This window comes from Phyllobates terribilis, unplaced genomic scaffold (genome assembly GCF_046119375.1).
Source record: "Phyllobates terribilis strain yellow unplaced genomic scaffold, ASM4611937v1 Scaffold_4__5_contigs__length_816908805, whole genome shotgun sequence".
NCBI lineage: Eukaryota > Metazoa > Chordata > Amphibia > Anura > Dendrobatidae > Phyllobates > Phyllobates terribilis.
The window spans coordinates 471,113,217-471,132,297 of NW_027362764.1; positions in this window are offsets into that span (position 1 = coordinate 471,113,217).

Here is a 19,081-nt window from a genome sequence, read left to right on the forward strand (position 1 = left end):
TTCAGTGCAGAGAAGTCTGAGCAGAAGTGGCAGGGAGCAGGGGCTCTGCATGAGCTCTGCTCCAGAGGCGGGCCTAGTAACAGAGGCCCAGGCCTGGAAGAGGGAGAAGGAAGGAAGAGGAGCGGAGAAGGCTCCAGGAACGAGGAATGAAGGGATCCCAGGGGTGCGGACGGGCGAGTCGCCACCGCACGCCCGAATCCACCTGCGTGGAGGGGTCAGGCCAAAGGGGGAGACCGGTCCCTGAAACTAGTGGAGGCAGGAAACGACCCTCAGCTAGAAACCGGAGGCTGTGACATTTTATGTGGCGCAGCCCCTCGCTACACCTGCTAGGAAGGCACCACATAGGATCAGGGAAACTGGCGCCAAGTTTACCAAGAGGAGGCCCGAGGCAGCCGGACAGAAGGGTTGGTAAGAAAGGCCAGACAAAGGACACACAAAGGGGGTCCTGTGAAGCGCTCCAAAGTTATCTGGGAGTTGTCTGAGCCCCTCACCTGGTGAGCACAGTACGACGCGGGCAGCCGTTACCTGCAGACGTGGTCTGGATAATAAGAACTGTGAGTAAAGGCCCTGGACTGCATCACTGACTCCGTGTCGTTACTGATGCTGCCCTGCACCATCACCCCCATCCTCCGCATACACTGCCCTGAGGCTATACTCCTCCCGTGGGGAGTTATGCTACGCTCTGCTGCACCCACAACACCAGCCTCAGCGGTCTGCCCTGCAGCGGCGGTTCACTCTGACCGCAATCCACGGGTGGCGTAGTCGGACATTTAAACATCAAAACCACATAAATAGTTCCGCCACTGGTTTGACCACCCTGAGCCACGGAACCAGGTCGCCGCCACGAAGACTACAACCACCAGCATCCACCAAAAAGGGTCCGGCTCCGGGTGTCCCAAGGCCCAGGGGGTGCATCAGAACATTTTCATCACCTTTCACAATCACCAATGGGACAAGGCAGGGATGTCCTCTGTCCCCTCTCTTATACATCCTAGTGACGGAGCACCTGCTCTCATCAATTCGCCATAACCCCAATATTAGGTGGATTGAGGTGGGAGGCACCGAGTACAAGTGCTCTCTATTTGCTGATGATGTCCTAGTATATATCACTCAATCACATATATCCATCCATGCTGTTATGGCTGAAATAGATCACTTTGTTACATGGTCAAATTTTAAAATCAATGCAGCGAAGTCTGAGGCCCTCGATGTCTCCCTCCCCAAATCCATATAGGATTCCATCCAGTCCAACTTTCCCTTTGCCTGGCCCTCACAGGGTATCAAATACTTAGGAATTCCTATTCATAGAGACCTCTCCCATCTATGTTATCTTAATTTTGGGCCCTTTATTGAACAACTCCATACAGACCACGGTTGGCAAGTTAGAACTGTAAGATTCACTACGTGAACCACTGGTGTTTTGTGGAAAAGCACATGTACACTGTGTTCCAAATTATTATGCAAAAAGTGTTTAGGAGTGATAAGGGAAGAATTTGTTTGTTTGTCAGTTAAACTCATTGATGGTGATGTGTGTCAGGGCTCTTTATATCACTGTAAGCAATTGCAGACACCTGTGCGAATTAGTTTGGCAGGTGTGTCCAATGAAAGGCAAGACTACTTAAGAAGGCTGTCTCACATTATTAAGCAGCCTACATTTTCTGCCAAAATGGGAAAGAAAAAGGATGTGTCGGCTGCTGAGAAGCAACAAATTGTGGAGTGTTTAGGTCAAGGCATGACTACAATCAACATTGTGCGATGATCAGGATGAAGTGTCTTGGCAATCAAGAAGTATGTAGCTGATTCACAGTACACACGTGTGCGTGCTGATAAGGGCAAATTGAGGACTCTTTCCTACAGGCAATTACGTCAGGTTAAAAGAGCAGCGGCAAAAAAGCCTTGTCATAGCAGCAGACAAGTTTTTGAAGCTGCTGGTGCCTCCAACGTCCCCCGAACAACAAGATGCAGGGTCCTTCAGAGGTTTGCAGCTGTGCATACGCCATCCTGTCGACCTCCTCTATCCACTTCACACAAGCAGAAACGGCTCCAGTGGGCCAAACTTTACATGAAGACTGATTTCAAAACTGTTTTGTTCACGGATGAGTGCCGTGCAGCGCTCGATGGTCCAGATGGATGGAGTGGAGGATGGCTGGTTGATGGACACCCCACGCAAACACGGCTACAGCGCCAACAAGGAGGAGGTGGAGTAATGTTTTGGGCTGGAATCATGGGGAGAGAGATTGTCGGCCCCTTTAGGATCCCTGAAGGCGCTAAAGATGAACTCCATAATGTATGTGGATTTTCTCAAACAGCCCTTCCTGCCATGGTTCAAGAAGAAGAACCGTGTATTTCACAGCAAGATCATTTTTTTGCATGATAATGCACCATCTCATGCTGCACATAAAACATCTGCATCTCTGGCTGATATGGGCATAAAAGGGGACAAACTTATGGTGTGACCCCCATGCTCCCCTGACCTCTACCCCATTCAGAACCTCTGGAGCATCATCAAAAGGAGTGTCTATGATGGCGGGAGGCAGTTCACATCTAAGCAACAGCTCTGGGAGGGTATTCTGTCCTCATGCAAAACAATTGAAGCAGAAACCATCCAAAACCTGACAAATTCAATGGACGAGAGAGTTCAGAAGCTCCTTTCGAACAAGGGGTCCTATGTGAAAATGTAACATCACCTAGAATAAAGTTTTGAGTTGAAAACTGTTTGATTTCAGTTTCTAATAACCTGCTAATGCTTATAATTTCAAAAATGACCATTTTTTTGGTCTTTATTAAAATGAAAAGGTTGATCGAAAAGTTTGGGGGATCTAAGAGTGTGGCAACCCAGTAGTCATGATTACTTCGAATTCTGACAATATGAGGGTCATGTTGCAGGTAGTGCAGCAAGAAGGCACTTATGTGTCTTGCGCATCTCGGAGCCCCAAAATTATTTTCCGGGCTAGATGCAGCTAAAAATTATTATTAATTTTAAATCTGGTGGAGCTTAGTATAGATGGCCTAATAGGATCAGTGCTGCACACTGCTACAAAGCCCAAATTATTTTCCAGTCAAGATACAGATAAACATGATTAGTAATTTTAAATCTGGTGGAGCTTATTATAGATGGCCTAATAGAATCAGTGCTGCACACTGCTACAAAGCCCAAATTATTTTCCAGCCAAGATACAGATAAACATGATTAGTAATTTGAAAGCTTAAAACGGTTGGTAGGGTGATTTTAACCAATCATCAAGCTTTTACTCTTCCCAGGATGACACAGGGGTAGAAAAGCCGTTTTGGATCCATGATTTGTTCATCTTTATGAACGTGAGTCTGTCTACATTATCAGTGGAGAGCCGCGTGCGCTTATCTGTCAGCACACCACCAGCAGCGCTGAACACACGTTCAGACAGAACGCTGGCTGCGGGGCATGACAAGATCTCCAAGGCGTAAGTGGCTAGCTCCGGCCATTTATCCAGATTGGAAGCCCAAAAAGAGCAAGGGTCCAGTGACACAGTCATAGCTTCAATGTTTACTTGGAGATACTCCTGTACCATCGTCTCTAGGCGTTGACTATGTGTCAGACTTCTTGTCTCCTGTGGCCTTGCAAAGGATGGGCTAAAAAAGTGAAATGATTCCGCAAAATTGATGTTACCAGCAGATACTGTGGTTCTGTTACGGTTTGAGTGCTGAACACTTGACGGTCCCACGGTTGGCAAGTTGGAACTGTGAGATTCACTACGTGCACCACTGGTGTTTTGTGGAAAAGCACATGTAAGATTCTGCAACAGTCTCTGCTGATACTCCTGCATGCGTGCATCCCTTTCTATGGCAGGAATAATTTCTGCAAATTTACTTTTGTACCGGGGATCTAACAGTGTGGCAACCCAGTAGTCAGGATTATTTCTAATTCTCACAATTCGAGGGTCATGTTGCAGGTAGTGCAGCAAGAAGGCACTCATGTGTGTTGCGCATCCAGGAGCACCAAGTCCCTGTTGTGTTGGTGGCGAGGTAACAATCATGCTTCCTTCCTCTGTCCTCTCCCCCCAACCTCGCACAACAGAAATGTGATCAAGGTCTCGCTCATCTGATGAGTCTTCCATCAGTTCGTCCTCCACTTCTTCCTGGGCTCCTGCACCTTCCTCACTAGTTTGGCTGCTACCATGCGCCCTGGTAAAACCATCTCCCCCACCCTCACATGCCTGCCGCCTTGGTGCTGCCGACCGTCTGGACCTTGCAGATGTTAGCCCTTCCGCATACAACTCCTCCTCCTCTACTTTCTCCACCTCCTCTTGTGCCACCACCTGACTCCGAATTCTGTTTAACATGAGCTCCAGCATGTAAATCACCGGAATAGTCATGCTGATAATGACATCGTCAGCACTAAACATCTTCGTCGCCATTTCAAAACTGTGCAGATGGGTGCATAGGTCACTGATCTGAGACCACTCCTCCAGCGTGATTTGCCCCACCTCTGGATCTCGTTGGCCCAGGCTATACGTCAGAACATATTGCACCAGGGCTTGTCGGTGCTGCCACAGTCGCTGCAACATGTGCAGAGTTGAATTCCACCGGGTAGGCACATCGCATTTTAGCCGGTGAAGTGGCAGGCCCAACGACTTCTGTAGAGATGTAAGTCGCTGAGCTGCGGGATGCGAACGGCGGAAGTGAGCACACAGCGACCGTGACCTCTGCAGAAGGCCATCTAGTCTGGGATAGTGGGCTAAAAATTGCTGGACAACCAGGTTCAACATGTGAGCCATACAAGGCACGTGTGTGACATTGCCCCGGCGAAGGGCCGCACCCAGGTTTGCAGCATTGTCGCACACGGCCTTCCCTGGTTTCAGGTCCAGTGGAGACAACCATTCATGAAATTGGTTCTCCAGAGCTGACCACAACTCCTCAGCTGTGTGACTCACATTTCCCAGACATTTCAAAGTAAAAACCGCCTGATGACGTTGAGCCCTACTGCCAGCATAGTAAGGAGGTGTGCAGGATCCCTTCTGCGCAGTTAGAAAGCTTGTGGCATGACCAGACAGGCTTTGGGTGCAGGTGGAAGACCGAGAGGAGGTTGAGGAGGCAGAAGCAGTGGAGGAACTTTGACATAAAGAGGATTGACGCACAACTCGTGGGGACGGCAAGACTTGGACAGCAGCCCCTTGTCCTGCTGTCACCATAGTTACCCAGTGCCCAGTCAGCGACATGTAACGCCCCTGTCCATGCCTACTCGTCCAAGTGTCTGTGGTGAAATGCACCCTGTCACACACAGAGTTTCTCAAAGAAGCGGTGATGTTGTGTGCGACATGCTGGTGGAGCGCAGGCACACCTTTCTTTGAGAAGTAGTGCCGACTGGGCATCTGGTACTGGGACACTGCAACGGACATAAGGTCTCGAAAATCCTCTGTGTCCACCAGGCGGAAAGGCAGCATTTCTGTAGCCAAGAGCTTGCAGATGGTGAAATTCAACCTCTTAGCTTTCTCATGGCTAGGAGGAAATGGTCTTTTACTTGTCCACATCTGAGGGACCGAGGGCTGGCTATTGTGCTTAGACGGGGTTGATAAGGGTGTCCCCGGCAAACTGCCGGTCTGTGAGGAAGATGCAGGCGGACATGTTAGGTTGCCTTGATCCAAAGGTGGTGCTATCGATGTCGGACAGCGCTCAACACCAGCTGGTGTTACCACCTCCAAAGAAAATGATGACCTGCCAATCACGCTGGCTGTTGCGGGTAAAGAGGTGGCAGGTCTGCGCCCCAAAACAGGTGTGACTGCTGTCCCCCCAGTCACAGAGGATGAAGAGGCCGCGGATGCACAAGATATGGCAGACGGTGGTTGGCCCGGCCGGCTAGGCCGCATTGTAGCACACTGAGCTTCCCACTGCAACTTATGCTTCATGTCCATGTGCCGGTTCATGCATGAAGTACTCAAACTATGTATTTTTTGGCCTCTACTTAGCTTTTGCTGACAAATGTTACAGATAACACGAGTTGGGTCATCTTTATCGATCTGAAAAAATGCCCAGGCTATGCAAGACTTAGCACCCATGCGACCTGAAGAGCCACCACGACTTGTGGTGAGAGGCAGAGTTGTGTTTGAGGATTCAGTTGTTGACGTGCTTCCAGTACTACGTCTCTGTCCAGGAAGGCGCAACCTGACCTCGTCGTCACTAGCATCTTCCTCCACCTCCTCTGCTGACCTCATCTCTTGGCTGACTGTGGGTTGACAGTAAGTGGGATCTCCAACCTCATCATCATCACCCTGTGCGTTATCACACTCGTCGTCCTCAGAGCCAACCTGTTCCTGCCCTGACAAAAAACTAAAGTTGTCGCTCCAATCAGGTATTTGAGTCTCATCATCGTCTTCCTCATTGTCTCCACCAACAGGAGTTATAGTTTGGGAATGAGGGTCTACATTATGGTCAGAACCTTCTGCGTCTGGTCCTGGATCCGATTCATAAAGATTCTGGGCATCAGTGCAGATCATTTCCTCGTCTGGATTCACAGAAGCGCTGGAGTCGACCTCTGATTCCCAGGCTATAGTATGAGTAAACAGCTCTGCAGACTCAACCATCTGTTCTACCTCATACTCAGACGGGCAGCTGGAGATTTGGGAGCTGTGAGGAAGCAAGTGCGATTGGGGTGACACCTTTGAGGACTGGAGTATTTGTGATGTTGAAGTTGATGTGGAGGAGAGCCCACTTAAAGGAGCACTTGATATCCGTTCAAGCACCTGCTGTTTTTGTGCCTCATCTGGAATTTGTAGCAATTGGCGTGGCCGTAAGAAAGGGATCTTATCACATTGTCCGCTAAAAGAAGTAGACATTTTAGTTTGGCTGGAAGATGGTCTTTCTTCTGCAGATGTTACTGTTGCTTTAACACCTACCCCACGGACACAACCTTTTTTCCCCTTCCCAACACGCCTATTCCCCTTTCCACCAGCAGCAGGCCTTTTTCCACTCATTTTGGTGGTTAACTAATTCACAACTCTGGAGTTGTTTGCACAAAAAAACAATGGATGGGAACCGAGCAGAGCTGAGTGGCCAAATTGTGGTATTAGGCCAAAACTATTGGCTGGGTTAGATGCAGAAAAAAATTATATTCAATTTGCAACCTGATGGAGGTCAGTATAGATGGACTAATAGAGAAAGTCCCACACACAGCTAGAAGCCCAAATATTTTTTCAGAGGTAGATGCAGAAAAAAAATATATTCAGTTTGCAACCTGATGGAGGTCAGTATAGATGGACTAATAGAGAAAGTCCCACACACTGCTAGAAGGCCAAATATTTTTTCAGAGCTGGATGCACATAAAAATTATTTTTAATTTGCAACCTGATGGAGGTCAGTATAGATGGACTAATAGAGAAAGTCCCACACACTGCTAGAAGGCCAAATATTTTTTCAGAGCTAGATGCAGACAAAAAATTATTTTCAGTTTGCAACCTGATGGAGGTCAGTATAGATGGACTAATAGAACAAGTCCCACACACAGCTAGAAGCCCAAATATTTTTTCAGAGGTAGATGCAGAAAAAAATTGTATTCAGTTTGCAACCTGATGGAGGTCAGTATAGATGGACTAATAGAACAAGTCCTACACACAGCTAGAAGCCCAAATATTTTTTCAGAGGTAGATGCAGAAAAAAGTTATATTCAGTTTGCAACCTGATGGAGGTCAGTATAGATGGACTAATAGAACAAGTCCCACACACAGCTAGAAGCCCAAATATTTTTTCAGAGGTAGATGCAGACAAAAAATTATTTTGAATTTGCAACCTGATGGAGGTCAGTATAGATGGACTAATAGAGAAAGTCCCACACACTGCTAGAAGGCCAAATATTTTTTTCAGAGCTAGATGCAGACAAAAAATTATTTTTAATTTGCAACCTGATGGAGGTCAGTATAGATGGACTAATAGAGAAAGTCCCACACACTGCTAGAAGGCCAAATATTTTTTCAGAGCTAGATGCAGATAAAAATTATTTTTAATTTGCAACCTGATGGAGGTCAGTATAGATGGACTAATAGAGAAAGTCCCACACACTGCTAGAAGGCCAAATATTTTTTCAGAGCTAGATGCAGAAAAAAATTATATTCAGTTTGCAACCTGATGGAGGACAGTATAGATGGACTAATAGAACAAGTCCCACACACAGCTAGAAGCCCAAATATTTTTTCAGAGGTAGATGCAGATAAAAATTATTTTTAATTTGCAACCTGATGGAGGTCAGTATAGATGGACTAATAGAGAAAGTCCCACACACTGCTAGAAGGCCAAATATTTTTTCAGAGCTAGATGCAGACAAAAAATTATTTTGAATTTGCAGCGTGATGGAGGTCAGTACAGATGGACTAATAGAACAAGTCCCACACACTGCTAGAAGCCCAAATATTTTTTCAGAGCTAGATGCAGAAAAAAATTATGTTCAATTTGCAACCTGATGGAGGTCAGTATAGATGGACTAATAGAATGATGCTATGCCCAAAAGATTTTACTTCACTAGGTGCAGTAAAAAAATTGGTATTCTATACACAGGTGGTATATCTTGCAACACAGATAGGCTACTCCACTGACTAACACACTCTGCAATAGGCCAAAAAGGATTAGCTTTGCTAGATTCAGCCAAATGCTGTGAAAAAAACTTGCACAGCACTGGCACAGACCTGCCTGGCAAAAACTGTTAGGAACTGATGTAACCTAGTCCTGAAAAGGACTGCAATTACAATTAGTCTTTACTCCCACAATCTATCTATTTAAGAGCACAGACCTGCCTGATAAAAGTCGTAGGAAATGCTGTAACCTAGTCCTTAAAAGGACTGCAATCACAACTATTCCCTACTCCCAAGCTATCTGTAGATTTGTGCGAAAATTGGCTTGAAATTAACAAGGTATAGCGCACACAGCAACAGCGGTGCCGTCTAACACGCAGCTGCAGCAGTGAGAAAATGGTGGCGACGGGGAAAATGACTTGGTCTTATAGGGCAAGGAAATGTGACATACACTGCCAATGACACATGCCCTTGCTTGTGTGAAAAAAAGCACTTCGCTCCGTGTGTGCGCTGCTGATAGGCTGACAGATTGCACCTCCCCACTGTAAATGCGGGAAAGAGAAAAAAAAATGGAGATCTTCATTATTCCTGCAGAGATCCATCCCCTGCCCCTCCCCCCACCCCGCTGTACACTCAAACTGCGTATTAACATTAATTTCCATCATTACTGAGAAAAAATCCTGTTATGATTTTGGTGCACGAACAGTTATCGAACATAACCTCGAACAGCCGAATTTTTCTCAAATTGTTCGTGTTCGCCGAACGGCTCGAACACCGCCCAAAACAGCTCGAATTTGAGATTGGCGAACAGTTCGAGTCGAACAACGCTCATCTCTACTCAGCAGCTATTAATAGTGTTGAGCCACCCCCGTAGTGTTCGAGTTCGGTTCGGTTCGTCGAACAACCGTGTGTTCGCCGAACTGTTCGTCGAACTGTTCGTCGAACACCTTCGAACACCGTTAAAACCAATGGCAGGCAAACAAAAACACATAGAAACACATAGAAAACACCTTCAAAGGTGTCCAAAAGCTGACAAACTGCTCAGAAGACACAACTAACACATGGAAAAGTGACAAGTACATATAGTCATGCGAAAAGAAAAGAGGTGGAGGAGTAAAAGGAGGGGGAGACACAGATATAGGCATGTCATGCCCTTCTAAAATCCAAAAAGTGAGAAGCCGACACGTTCAGTCCGCTCCTGCCCGTGCCACCTCCGTGTCGCCGGGTTTGTGCCAGAGCCGCAGTGAACCCTGACGGCCAGCCCCCCTCTCCCAATACTGGTGCCTGTCCGCAGGTGGGTCGAGCGAGCCCCCCTGTGGTGGAGGCAGCTCTAAGCTTTTTAATTTAAATTGTCTCTCTAATTTGAATGAATACACTTTAAATCCATTTACAAGGATCTATTGGAGGGCAAGTCTCATGCCAGCAGCCGCGTAATTCCAGCTCCAGTAGCGTCCACTAAAGCTGCTGCAGTTAAAAAGCTTTTATAAGGATCGAGCTCGGCTGTCCACCGCAAGGCATCCTACTGCCAGTCCCAGCCCCTATGCCTTGGGGTGCCTCCTGATGCTCTTCACTGAGTATCCCGTGGTCCCGAAGCATTTCCTTTGAAAAAATTAAGTGTCCAAACTACAGGTGGTGTAGCTTGCTTAACAGCCGGGATAATCCGCTGACTAGCAGAGACTGCTACTAGGCACAAAGTATTTACTGGGCTAGATGCAGTTAAAAATTTGTAATTAGATACTCTTGTTGGATGCTGAGAAAGCATTCCATAGAGTCTCCTGGCACGCCATATATGATTCTCTTAAAAAGCTTGGGGTAGGGGTCTAGGGGACCCTTTTATAGCCAAAATCATGGCCCTGTATCACAATACGTCACCTAGGCTGAAGATAAATGGAACTGTAGCACCCTGAGGGCTCGGTTGCTACAGAGGTATTGCACCTCACCCAGAGGTGTGATATCTCACTCTCAGGTAAGGATGGAGTGTGGATCAGGACCCGACACCTGCATGCATTACACCACATTGCCGTGGGGCAGGGCGACCAATATGCCTCTGAGATGGGCACGACAGTCTCTGTCCCTGGCTGAAGTGGGGGAAGGGAACACTGAGGAAGGGGAACCCTGTAGTGCAGGAGCAGGGAGGAAGCAGTTCCTGGGTGCATTGAGAAGGGAGTATAAAAGGTGGGGACCATCTTAGTTCAGTGCAGAGAAGTCTGAGCAGAAGTGGCAGCGAGCAGGGGCTCTGCATGAGCTCTGCTCCGGAGGCGGGCCTAGTAACAGAGGCCCAGGCCTGGAAGAGGGAGAAGGAAGGAAGAGGAGCGGAGAAGGCTCCAGGAACGAGGAATGAAGGGATCCCAGGGGTGCGGACGGGCGAGTCGCCACCGCACGCCCGAATCCACCTGCGTGGAGGGTTCAGGTCAAAGGGGGAGACCGGTCCCCGAAACTAGTGGAGGCAGGAAACGACCCTCAGCTAGAAACCGGAGGCTGTGACATTTTATGTGGCGCAGCCCCTCGTTACACCCGCTAGGAAGGCACCACATAGGGTCAGGGAAACTGGCGCCAAGTTTACCAAGAGGAGGCCCGAGGCAGCCGGACAGAAGAGTTGGTAAGAAAGGCCAGACAAAGGACACACAAAGGGGGTCCTGTGAAGCGCTCCAAAGTTATCTGGGAGTTGTCTGAGCCCCTCACCTGGTGAGCACAGTACGACGTGGGCAGCCGTTACCTGCAGACGTGGTCTGGATAATAAGAACTGTGAGTAAAGGCCCTGGACTGCATCACTGACTCCGTGTCGTTACTGCTGCTGCCCTGCACCATCACCCCCATCCTCCGCATACACTGCCCTGAGGCTATACTCCTCCCGTGGGGAGTTATGCTACGCTCTGCTGCACCCACAACACCAGCCTCAGCGGTCTGCCCTGCAGCGGCAGTTCACTCTGACCGCAATCCACGGGTGGCGTAGTCGGACATTTAAACATCAAAACCACATAAATAGTTCCGCCACTGGTTTGACCACCCTGAGCCACGGAACCGGGTCGCCGCCACGAAGACTACAACCACCAGCATCCACCAAAAAGGGTCCGGCTCCGGGTGTCCCAAGGCCCAGGGGGTGCATCAGAACATTTTCATCACCTTTCACAATCACCAATGGGACAAGGCAGGGATGTCCTCTGTCCCCTCTCTTATACATCCTAGTGACGGAGCACCTGCTCTCATCAATTCGCCATAACCCCAATATTAGGTGGATTGAGGTGGGAGGCACCGAGTACAAGTGCTCTCTATTTGCTGATGATGTCCTAGTATATATCACTCAATCACATATATCCATCCATGCTGTTATGGCTGAAATAGATCACTTTGTTACATGGTCAAATTTTAAAATCAATGCAGCGAAGTCTGAGGCCCTCGATGTCTCCCTCCCCAAATCCATATAGGATTCCATCCAGTCCAACTTTCCCTTTGCCTGGCCCTCACAGGGTATCAAATACTTAGGAATTCCTATTCATAGAGACCTCTCCCATCTATGTTATCTTAATTTTGGGCCCTTTATTGAACAACTCCATACAGACCACGGTTGGCAAGTTAGAACTGTAAGATTCACTACGTGAACCACTGGTGTTTTGTGGAAAAGCACATGTACACTGTGTTCCAAATTATTATGCAAAAAGTGTTTAGGAGTGATAAGGGAAGAATTTGTTTGTTTGTCAGTTAAACTCATTGATGGTGATGTGTGTCAGGGCTCTTTATATCACTGTAAGCAATTGCAGACACCTGTGCTAATTAGTTTGGCAGGTGTGTCCAATGAAAGGCAAGACTACTTAAGAAGGCTGTCTCACATTATTAAGCAGCCTACATTTTCTGCCAAAATGGGAAAGAAAAAGGATGTGTCGGCTGCTGAGAAGCAACAAATTGTGGAGTGTTTAGGTCAAGGCATGACTACAATCAACATTGTGCGATGATCAGGATGAAGTGTCTTGGCAATCAAGAAGTATGTAGCTGATTCACAGTACACACGTGTGCGTGCTGATAAGGGCAAATTGAGGACTCTTTCCTACAGGCAATTACGTCAGGTTAAAAGAGCAGCGGCAAAAAAGCCTTGTCATAGCAGCAGACAAGTTTTTGAAGCTGCTGGTGCCTCCAACGTCCCCCGAACAACAAGATGCAGGGTCCTTCAGAGGTTTGCAGCTGTGCATACGCCATCCTGTCAACCTCCTCTATCCACTTCACACAAGCAGAAACGGCTCCAGTGTGCCAAACATTACATGAAGACTGATTTCAAAACTGTTTTGTTCACGGATGAGTGCCGTGCAGCGCTCGATGGTCCAGATGGATGGAGTGGAGGATGGCTGGTTGATGGACACCCCACGCAAACACGGCTACAGCGCCAACAAGGAGGAGGTGGAGTAATGTTTTGGGCTGGAATCATGGGGAGAGAGCACTTCCTGCCATGGTTCAAGAAGAAGAACCGTGTATTTCACAGCAAGATCATTTTTTTGCATGATAATGCACCATCTCATGCTGCACATAAAACATCTGCATCTCTGGCTGATATGGGCATAAAAGGGGACAAACTTATGGTGTGACCCCCATGCTCCCCTGACCTCTACCCCATTCAGAACCTCTGGAGCATCATCAAAAGGAGTGTCTATGATGGCGGGAGGCAGTTCACATCTAAGCAACAGCTCTGGGAGGGTATTCTGTCCTCATGCAAAACAATTGAAGCAGAAACCATCCAAAACCTGACAAATTCAATGGACGAGAGAGTTCAGAAGCTCCTTTCGAACAAGGGGTCCTATGTGAAAATGTAACATCTCCTAGAATAAAGTTTTGAGTTGAAAACTGTTTGATTTCAGTTTCTAATAACCTGCTAATGCTTATAATTTCAAAAATGACCATTTTTTTGGTCTTTATTAAAATGAAAAGGTTGATCGAAAAGTTTGGGGGATCTAAGAGTGTGGCAACCCAGTAGTCATGATTACTTCGAATTCTGACAATATGAGGGTCATGTTGCAGGTAGTGCAGCAAGAAGGCACTTATGTGTCTTGCGCATCTCGGAGCCCCAAAATTATTTTCCGGGCTAGATGCAGCTAAAAATTATTATTAATTTTAAATCTGGTGGAGCTTAGTATAGATGGCCTAATAGGATCAGTGCTGCACACTGCTACAAAGCCCAAATTATTTTCCAGTCAAGATACAGATAAACATGATTAGTAATTTGAAAGCTTAAAACGGTTGGTAGGGTGATTTTAACCAATCATCAAGCTTTTACTCTCCCCAGGATGACACAGGGGTAGAAAAGTCGTTTCGGATCCATGATTTGTTCATCTTTATGAACGTGAGTCTGTCTACATTATCAGTGGAGAGCCGCGTGCGCTTATCTGTCAGCACACCACCAGCAGCGCTGAACACACGTTCAGACAGAAAGCTGGCTGCGGGGCATGACAAGATCTCCAAGGTGTAAGTGGCTAGCGCCGGCCATTTATCCAGATTGGAAGCCCAAAAAGAGCAAGGGTCCAGTGACACAGTCATGGCTTCAATGTTTACTTGGAGATACTCCTGTACCATCGTCTCTAGGCGTTGACTATGTGTCAGACTTCTTGTCTCCTGTGGCCTTGCAAAGGATGGGCTAAAAAAGTGGTGAAATGATTCCGCAAAATTGATGTTACCAGCAGATACTGTGGTTCTGTTACGGTTTGAGTGCTGAACACTTGACGGTCCCACGGTTGGCAAGTTGGAACTGTGAGATTCACTACGTGCACCACTGGTGTTTTGTGGAAAAGCACATGTAAGATTCTGCAACAGTCTCTGCTGATACTCCTGCACGCGTGCATCCCTTTCTATGGCAGGAATAATTTCTGCAAATTTACTTTTGTACCGGGGATCTAACAGTGTGGCAACCCAGTAGTCAGGATTATTTCTAATTCCCACAATTCGAGGGTCATGTTGTAGGTAGTGCAGCAAGAAGGCACTCATGTGTGTTGCGCATCCAGGAGCACCAAGTTCCTGCTGTGTTGGTGGCGAGGTAACAATCATGCTTCCTTCCTCTGTCCTCTCCCCCCAACCTCGCACAACAGAAATGTGATCAAGGTCTCCCTCATCTGATGAGTCTTCCATCAGTTCGTCCTCCACTTCTTCCTGGGCTCCTGCACCTTCCTCACTAGTTTGGCTGCTACCATGCGCCCTGGTAAAACCATCTCCCCCACCCTCACATGCCTGCCGCCTTGGTGCTGCCGACCGTCTGGACCTTGCAGATGTTAGCCCTTCCGCATACAACTCCTCCTCCTCTACTTCCTCCACCTCCTCTTGTGCCACCACCTGACTCCGAATTCTGTTTAACATGTGCTCCAGCATGTAAATCACTGGAATAGTCATGCTGATAATGGCATCGTCAGCACTAAACATCTTCATCGCCATTTCAAAACTGTGCAGAAGGGTGCATAGGTCCCTAATCTGAGACCACTCCTCCAGCGTGATTTGCCCCACCTCTGGATCTCGTTGGCCCAGGCTATACGTCAGAACGTATTGCACCAGGGCTTGTCGGTTCTGCCACAGTCGCTGCAACATGTGCAGAGTTGAATTCCACCGGGTAGGCACATCGCATTTTAGCCGGTGAAGTGGCAGGCCCAACGACTTCTGTAGAGATGTAAGTCGCTGAGCTGCGGGATGCGAACGGCGGAAGTGAGCACACAGCGACCGTGACCTCTGCAGAAGGCCATCTAGTCTGGGATAGTGGGCTAAAAATTGCTGGACAACCAGGTTCAACACGTGAGCCATACAAGGCACGTGTGTGACATTGCCCCGGCGAAGGGCCGCACCCAGGTTTGCAGCATTGTCGCACACGGCCTTCCCTGGTTTCAGGTCCAGTGGAGACAACCATTCATGAAATTGGTTCTCCAGAGCTGACCACAACTCCTCAGCTGTGTGACTCACATTTCCCAGACATTTCAAAGTAAAAACTGCCTGATGATGTTGAGCCCTACTGCCAGCATAGTAAGGAGGTGTGCAGGATCCCTTCTGCGCAGTTAGAAAGCTTGTGGCATGACCAGACAGGCTTTGGGTGCAGGTGGAAGACTGAGAGGAGGTTGAGGAGGCAGTAGCAGTGGAGGAACTTTGACATAAAGAGGACTGACGCACAACTCGTGGGGGCGGCAAGACTTGGACAGCAGCCCCTTGTCCTGCTGTCACCATAGTTACCCAGTGCCCAGTCAGCGACATGTAACGCCCCTGTCCATGCCTACTTGTCCAAGTGTCTGTGGTGAAATGCACCCTGTCACACACAGAGTTTCTCAAAGAAGCGGTGATGTTGTGTGCGACATGCTGGTGGAGCGCAGGCACACCTTTCTTTGAGAAGTAGTGCCAACTGGGCATCTGGTACTGGGGCACTGCGACAGACATAAGGTCTCGAAAATCCTCTGTGTCCACCAGGCGGAAAGGCAGCATTTCTGTAGCCAAGAGCTTGCAGATGGTGAAATTCAACCTCTTAGCTTTCTCATGGCTAGGAGGAAATGGTCTTTTACTTGTCCACATCTGAGGGACCGAGGGCTGGCTATTGTGCTTAGACGGGGTTGATAAGGGTGTCCCCGGCAAACTGCCGGTCTGTGAGGAAGATGCAGGCGGACATGTTAGGTTGCCTTGATCCAAAGGTGGTGCTATCGACGTCGGACAGCGCTCAACACCAGCTGGTGTTACCACCTCCAAAGAAAATGATGACCTGCCAATCACACTGGCTGTTGCGGGTAAAGAGGTGGCAGGTCTGCGCCCCAAAACAGGTGTGACTGCTGTCCCCCCAGTCACAGAGGATGAAGAGGCCGCAGATGCACAAGATATGGCAGACGGTGGTTGGCCCGGCCGGCTAGGCCGCATTGTAGCACACTGAGCTTCCCACTGCAACTTATGCTTCATGTCCATGTGCCGGTTCATGCATGAAGTACTCAAACTATGTATTTTTTGGCCTCTACTTAGCTTTTGCTGACAAATGTTACAGATAACACGAGTTGGGTCATCTTTATCGATCTGAAAAAATGCCCAGGCTATGCAAGGCTTAGCACCCATGCGACCTGAAGAGCCACCACGACTTGTGGTGAGAGGCAGAGTTGTGTTTGAGGATGCAGTTGTTGACGTGCCTCCAGTACTACGTCTCTGTCCAGGAAGGCGCAACCTGACCTCGTCGTCACTAGCATCTTCCTCCACCTCCTCTGCTGACCTCATCTCTTGGCTGACTGTGGGTTGACAGTAAGTGGGATCTCCAACCTCATCATCATCACCCTGTGCGTTATCACACCCGTCGTCCTCAGAGCCAACCTGTTCCTGCCCTGACAAAAAACTAAAGTTGTCACTCCAATCAGGTATTTGAGTCTCATCATCGTCTTCCTCATTGTCTCCAAAAACAGGAGTTACAGTTTGGGAATGAGGGTCTACATTATGGTCAGAACCTTCTGCGTCTGGTCCTGGATCCGACTCATAAAGATTCTGGGCATCAGTGCAGATCATTTCCTCGTCTGGATTCACAGAAGCGCTGGAGTCGACCTTTGATTCCCAGGCTATAGTATGAGTAAACAGCTCTGCAAACTCAACCATCTGTTCTACCTCATACTCAGACGGGCAGCTGGAGATTTGGGAGCTGTGAGGAAGCAAGTGCGATTGGGGTGACACCTTTGAGGACTGGAGTATTTGTGATGTTGAAGTTGATGTGGAGGAGAGCCCACTTAAAGGAGCACTTGATATCCGTTCAAGCACCTGCTGTTTTTGTGCCTCATCTCGAATTTGTAGCGATTGGCGTGGCCGTAAGAAAGGGATCTTATCACATTGTCCGCTAAAAGAAGTAGACATTTTAGTTTGGCTGGAAGATGGTCTTTCTTCTGCAGATGTTACTGTTGCTTTAACACCTACCCCACGGACACAACCTTTTTTCCCCTTCCCAACACGCCTATTCCCCTTTCCACCAGCAGCAGGCCTTTTTCCACTCATTTTGGTGGTTAACTAATTCACAACTCTGGAGTTGTTTGCACAAAAAAACAATGGATGGGAACCGAGCAGAGCTGAGTGGCCAAACTGTGGTATTAGGCCAAAACTATTGGCTGGGTTAGATGCAGAAAAAAATTATATTCAATTTGCAACCTGATGGAGGTCAGTATAGATGGACTAATAGAACAAGTCCCACACACAGCTAGAAGCCCAAATATTTTTTCAGAGGTAGATGCAGAAAAAAAATGTATTCAGTTTGCAACCTGATGGAGGTCAGTATAGATGGACTAATAGAACAAGTCCTACACACAGCTAGAAGCCCAAATATTTTTTCAGAGGTAGATGCAGAAAAAAATTATATTCAGTTTGCAACCTGATGGAGGTCAGTATAGATGGACTAATAGAACAAGTCCCACACACAGCTAGAAGCCCAAATATTTTTTCAGAGGTAGATGCAGAAAAAAAATATATTCAGTTTGCAACCTGATGGAGGTCAGTATAGATGGACTAATAGAGAAAGTCCCACACACTGCTAGAAGGCCAAATATTTTTTCAGAGCTAGATGCAGACAAAAAATTATTTTGAATTTGCAACCTGATGGAGGTCAGTATAGGTGGACTAATAGAACAAGTCCCACACACTGCTAGAAGGCCAAATATTTTTTCAGAGCTAGATGCAGAAAAAAATGATATTCAGTTTGCAACCTGATGGAGGTCAGTATAGATGGACTAATAGAACAAGTCCCACACACAGCTAGAAGCCCAAATATTTTTTCAGAGGTAGATGCAGAAAAAAATTATATTCAGTTTGCAACCTGATGGAGGTCTGTATAGATGGATTAATAGAGCAAGTCCCACACACAGCTAGAAGCCCAATTTTTTTTCAGAGGTAGATGCAGAAAAAAAATATATTCAGTTTGCAACCTGATGGAGGTCAGTATAGATGGATTAATAGAGAAAGTCCCACACACTGTTAGAAGGCCAAATATTTTTTCAGAGCTAGATGCAGACAAAAAATTATTTTTAATTTGCAACCTGATGGAGGTCAGTATAGATGGACTAATAGAGAAAGTCCCACACACTGCTAGAAGGTCAAATATTTTTTCAGAGCTAGATGCAGATATAAATTATTTTTAATTTGCAACCTGATGGAGGTCAGTATAGATGGACTAATAGAGAAAGTCCCACACACTGCTAGAAGGCCAAATATTTTTTCAGAGCTAGATGCAGAAAAAAATTATATTCAGTTTGCAACCTGATGGAGGTCAGTATAGATGGACTAATAGAACAAGTCCCACACACAGCTAGAAGGCCAAATATTTTTTCAGAGGTAGATGCAGATAAAAATTATTTTTAATTTGCAGCCTGATGGAGGTCAGTATAGATGGACTAATAGAGAAAGTCCCACACACTGCTAGAAGGCCAAATATTTTTTCAGAGCTAGATGCAGACAAAAAATTATTTTGAATTTGCAACCTGATGGAGGTCAGTATAGATGGACTAATAGAGAAAGTCCCACACACAGCTAGAAGGCCAAATATTTTTTCAGAGCTAGATGCAGATAAAAATTATTTTTAATTTGCAACCTGATGG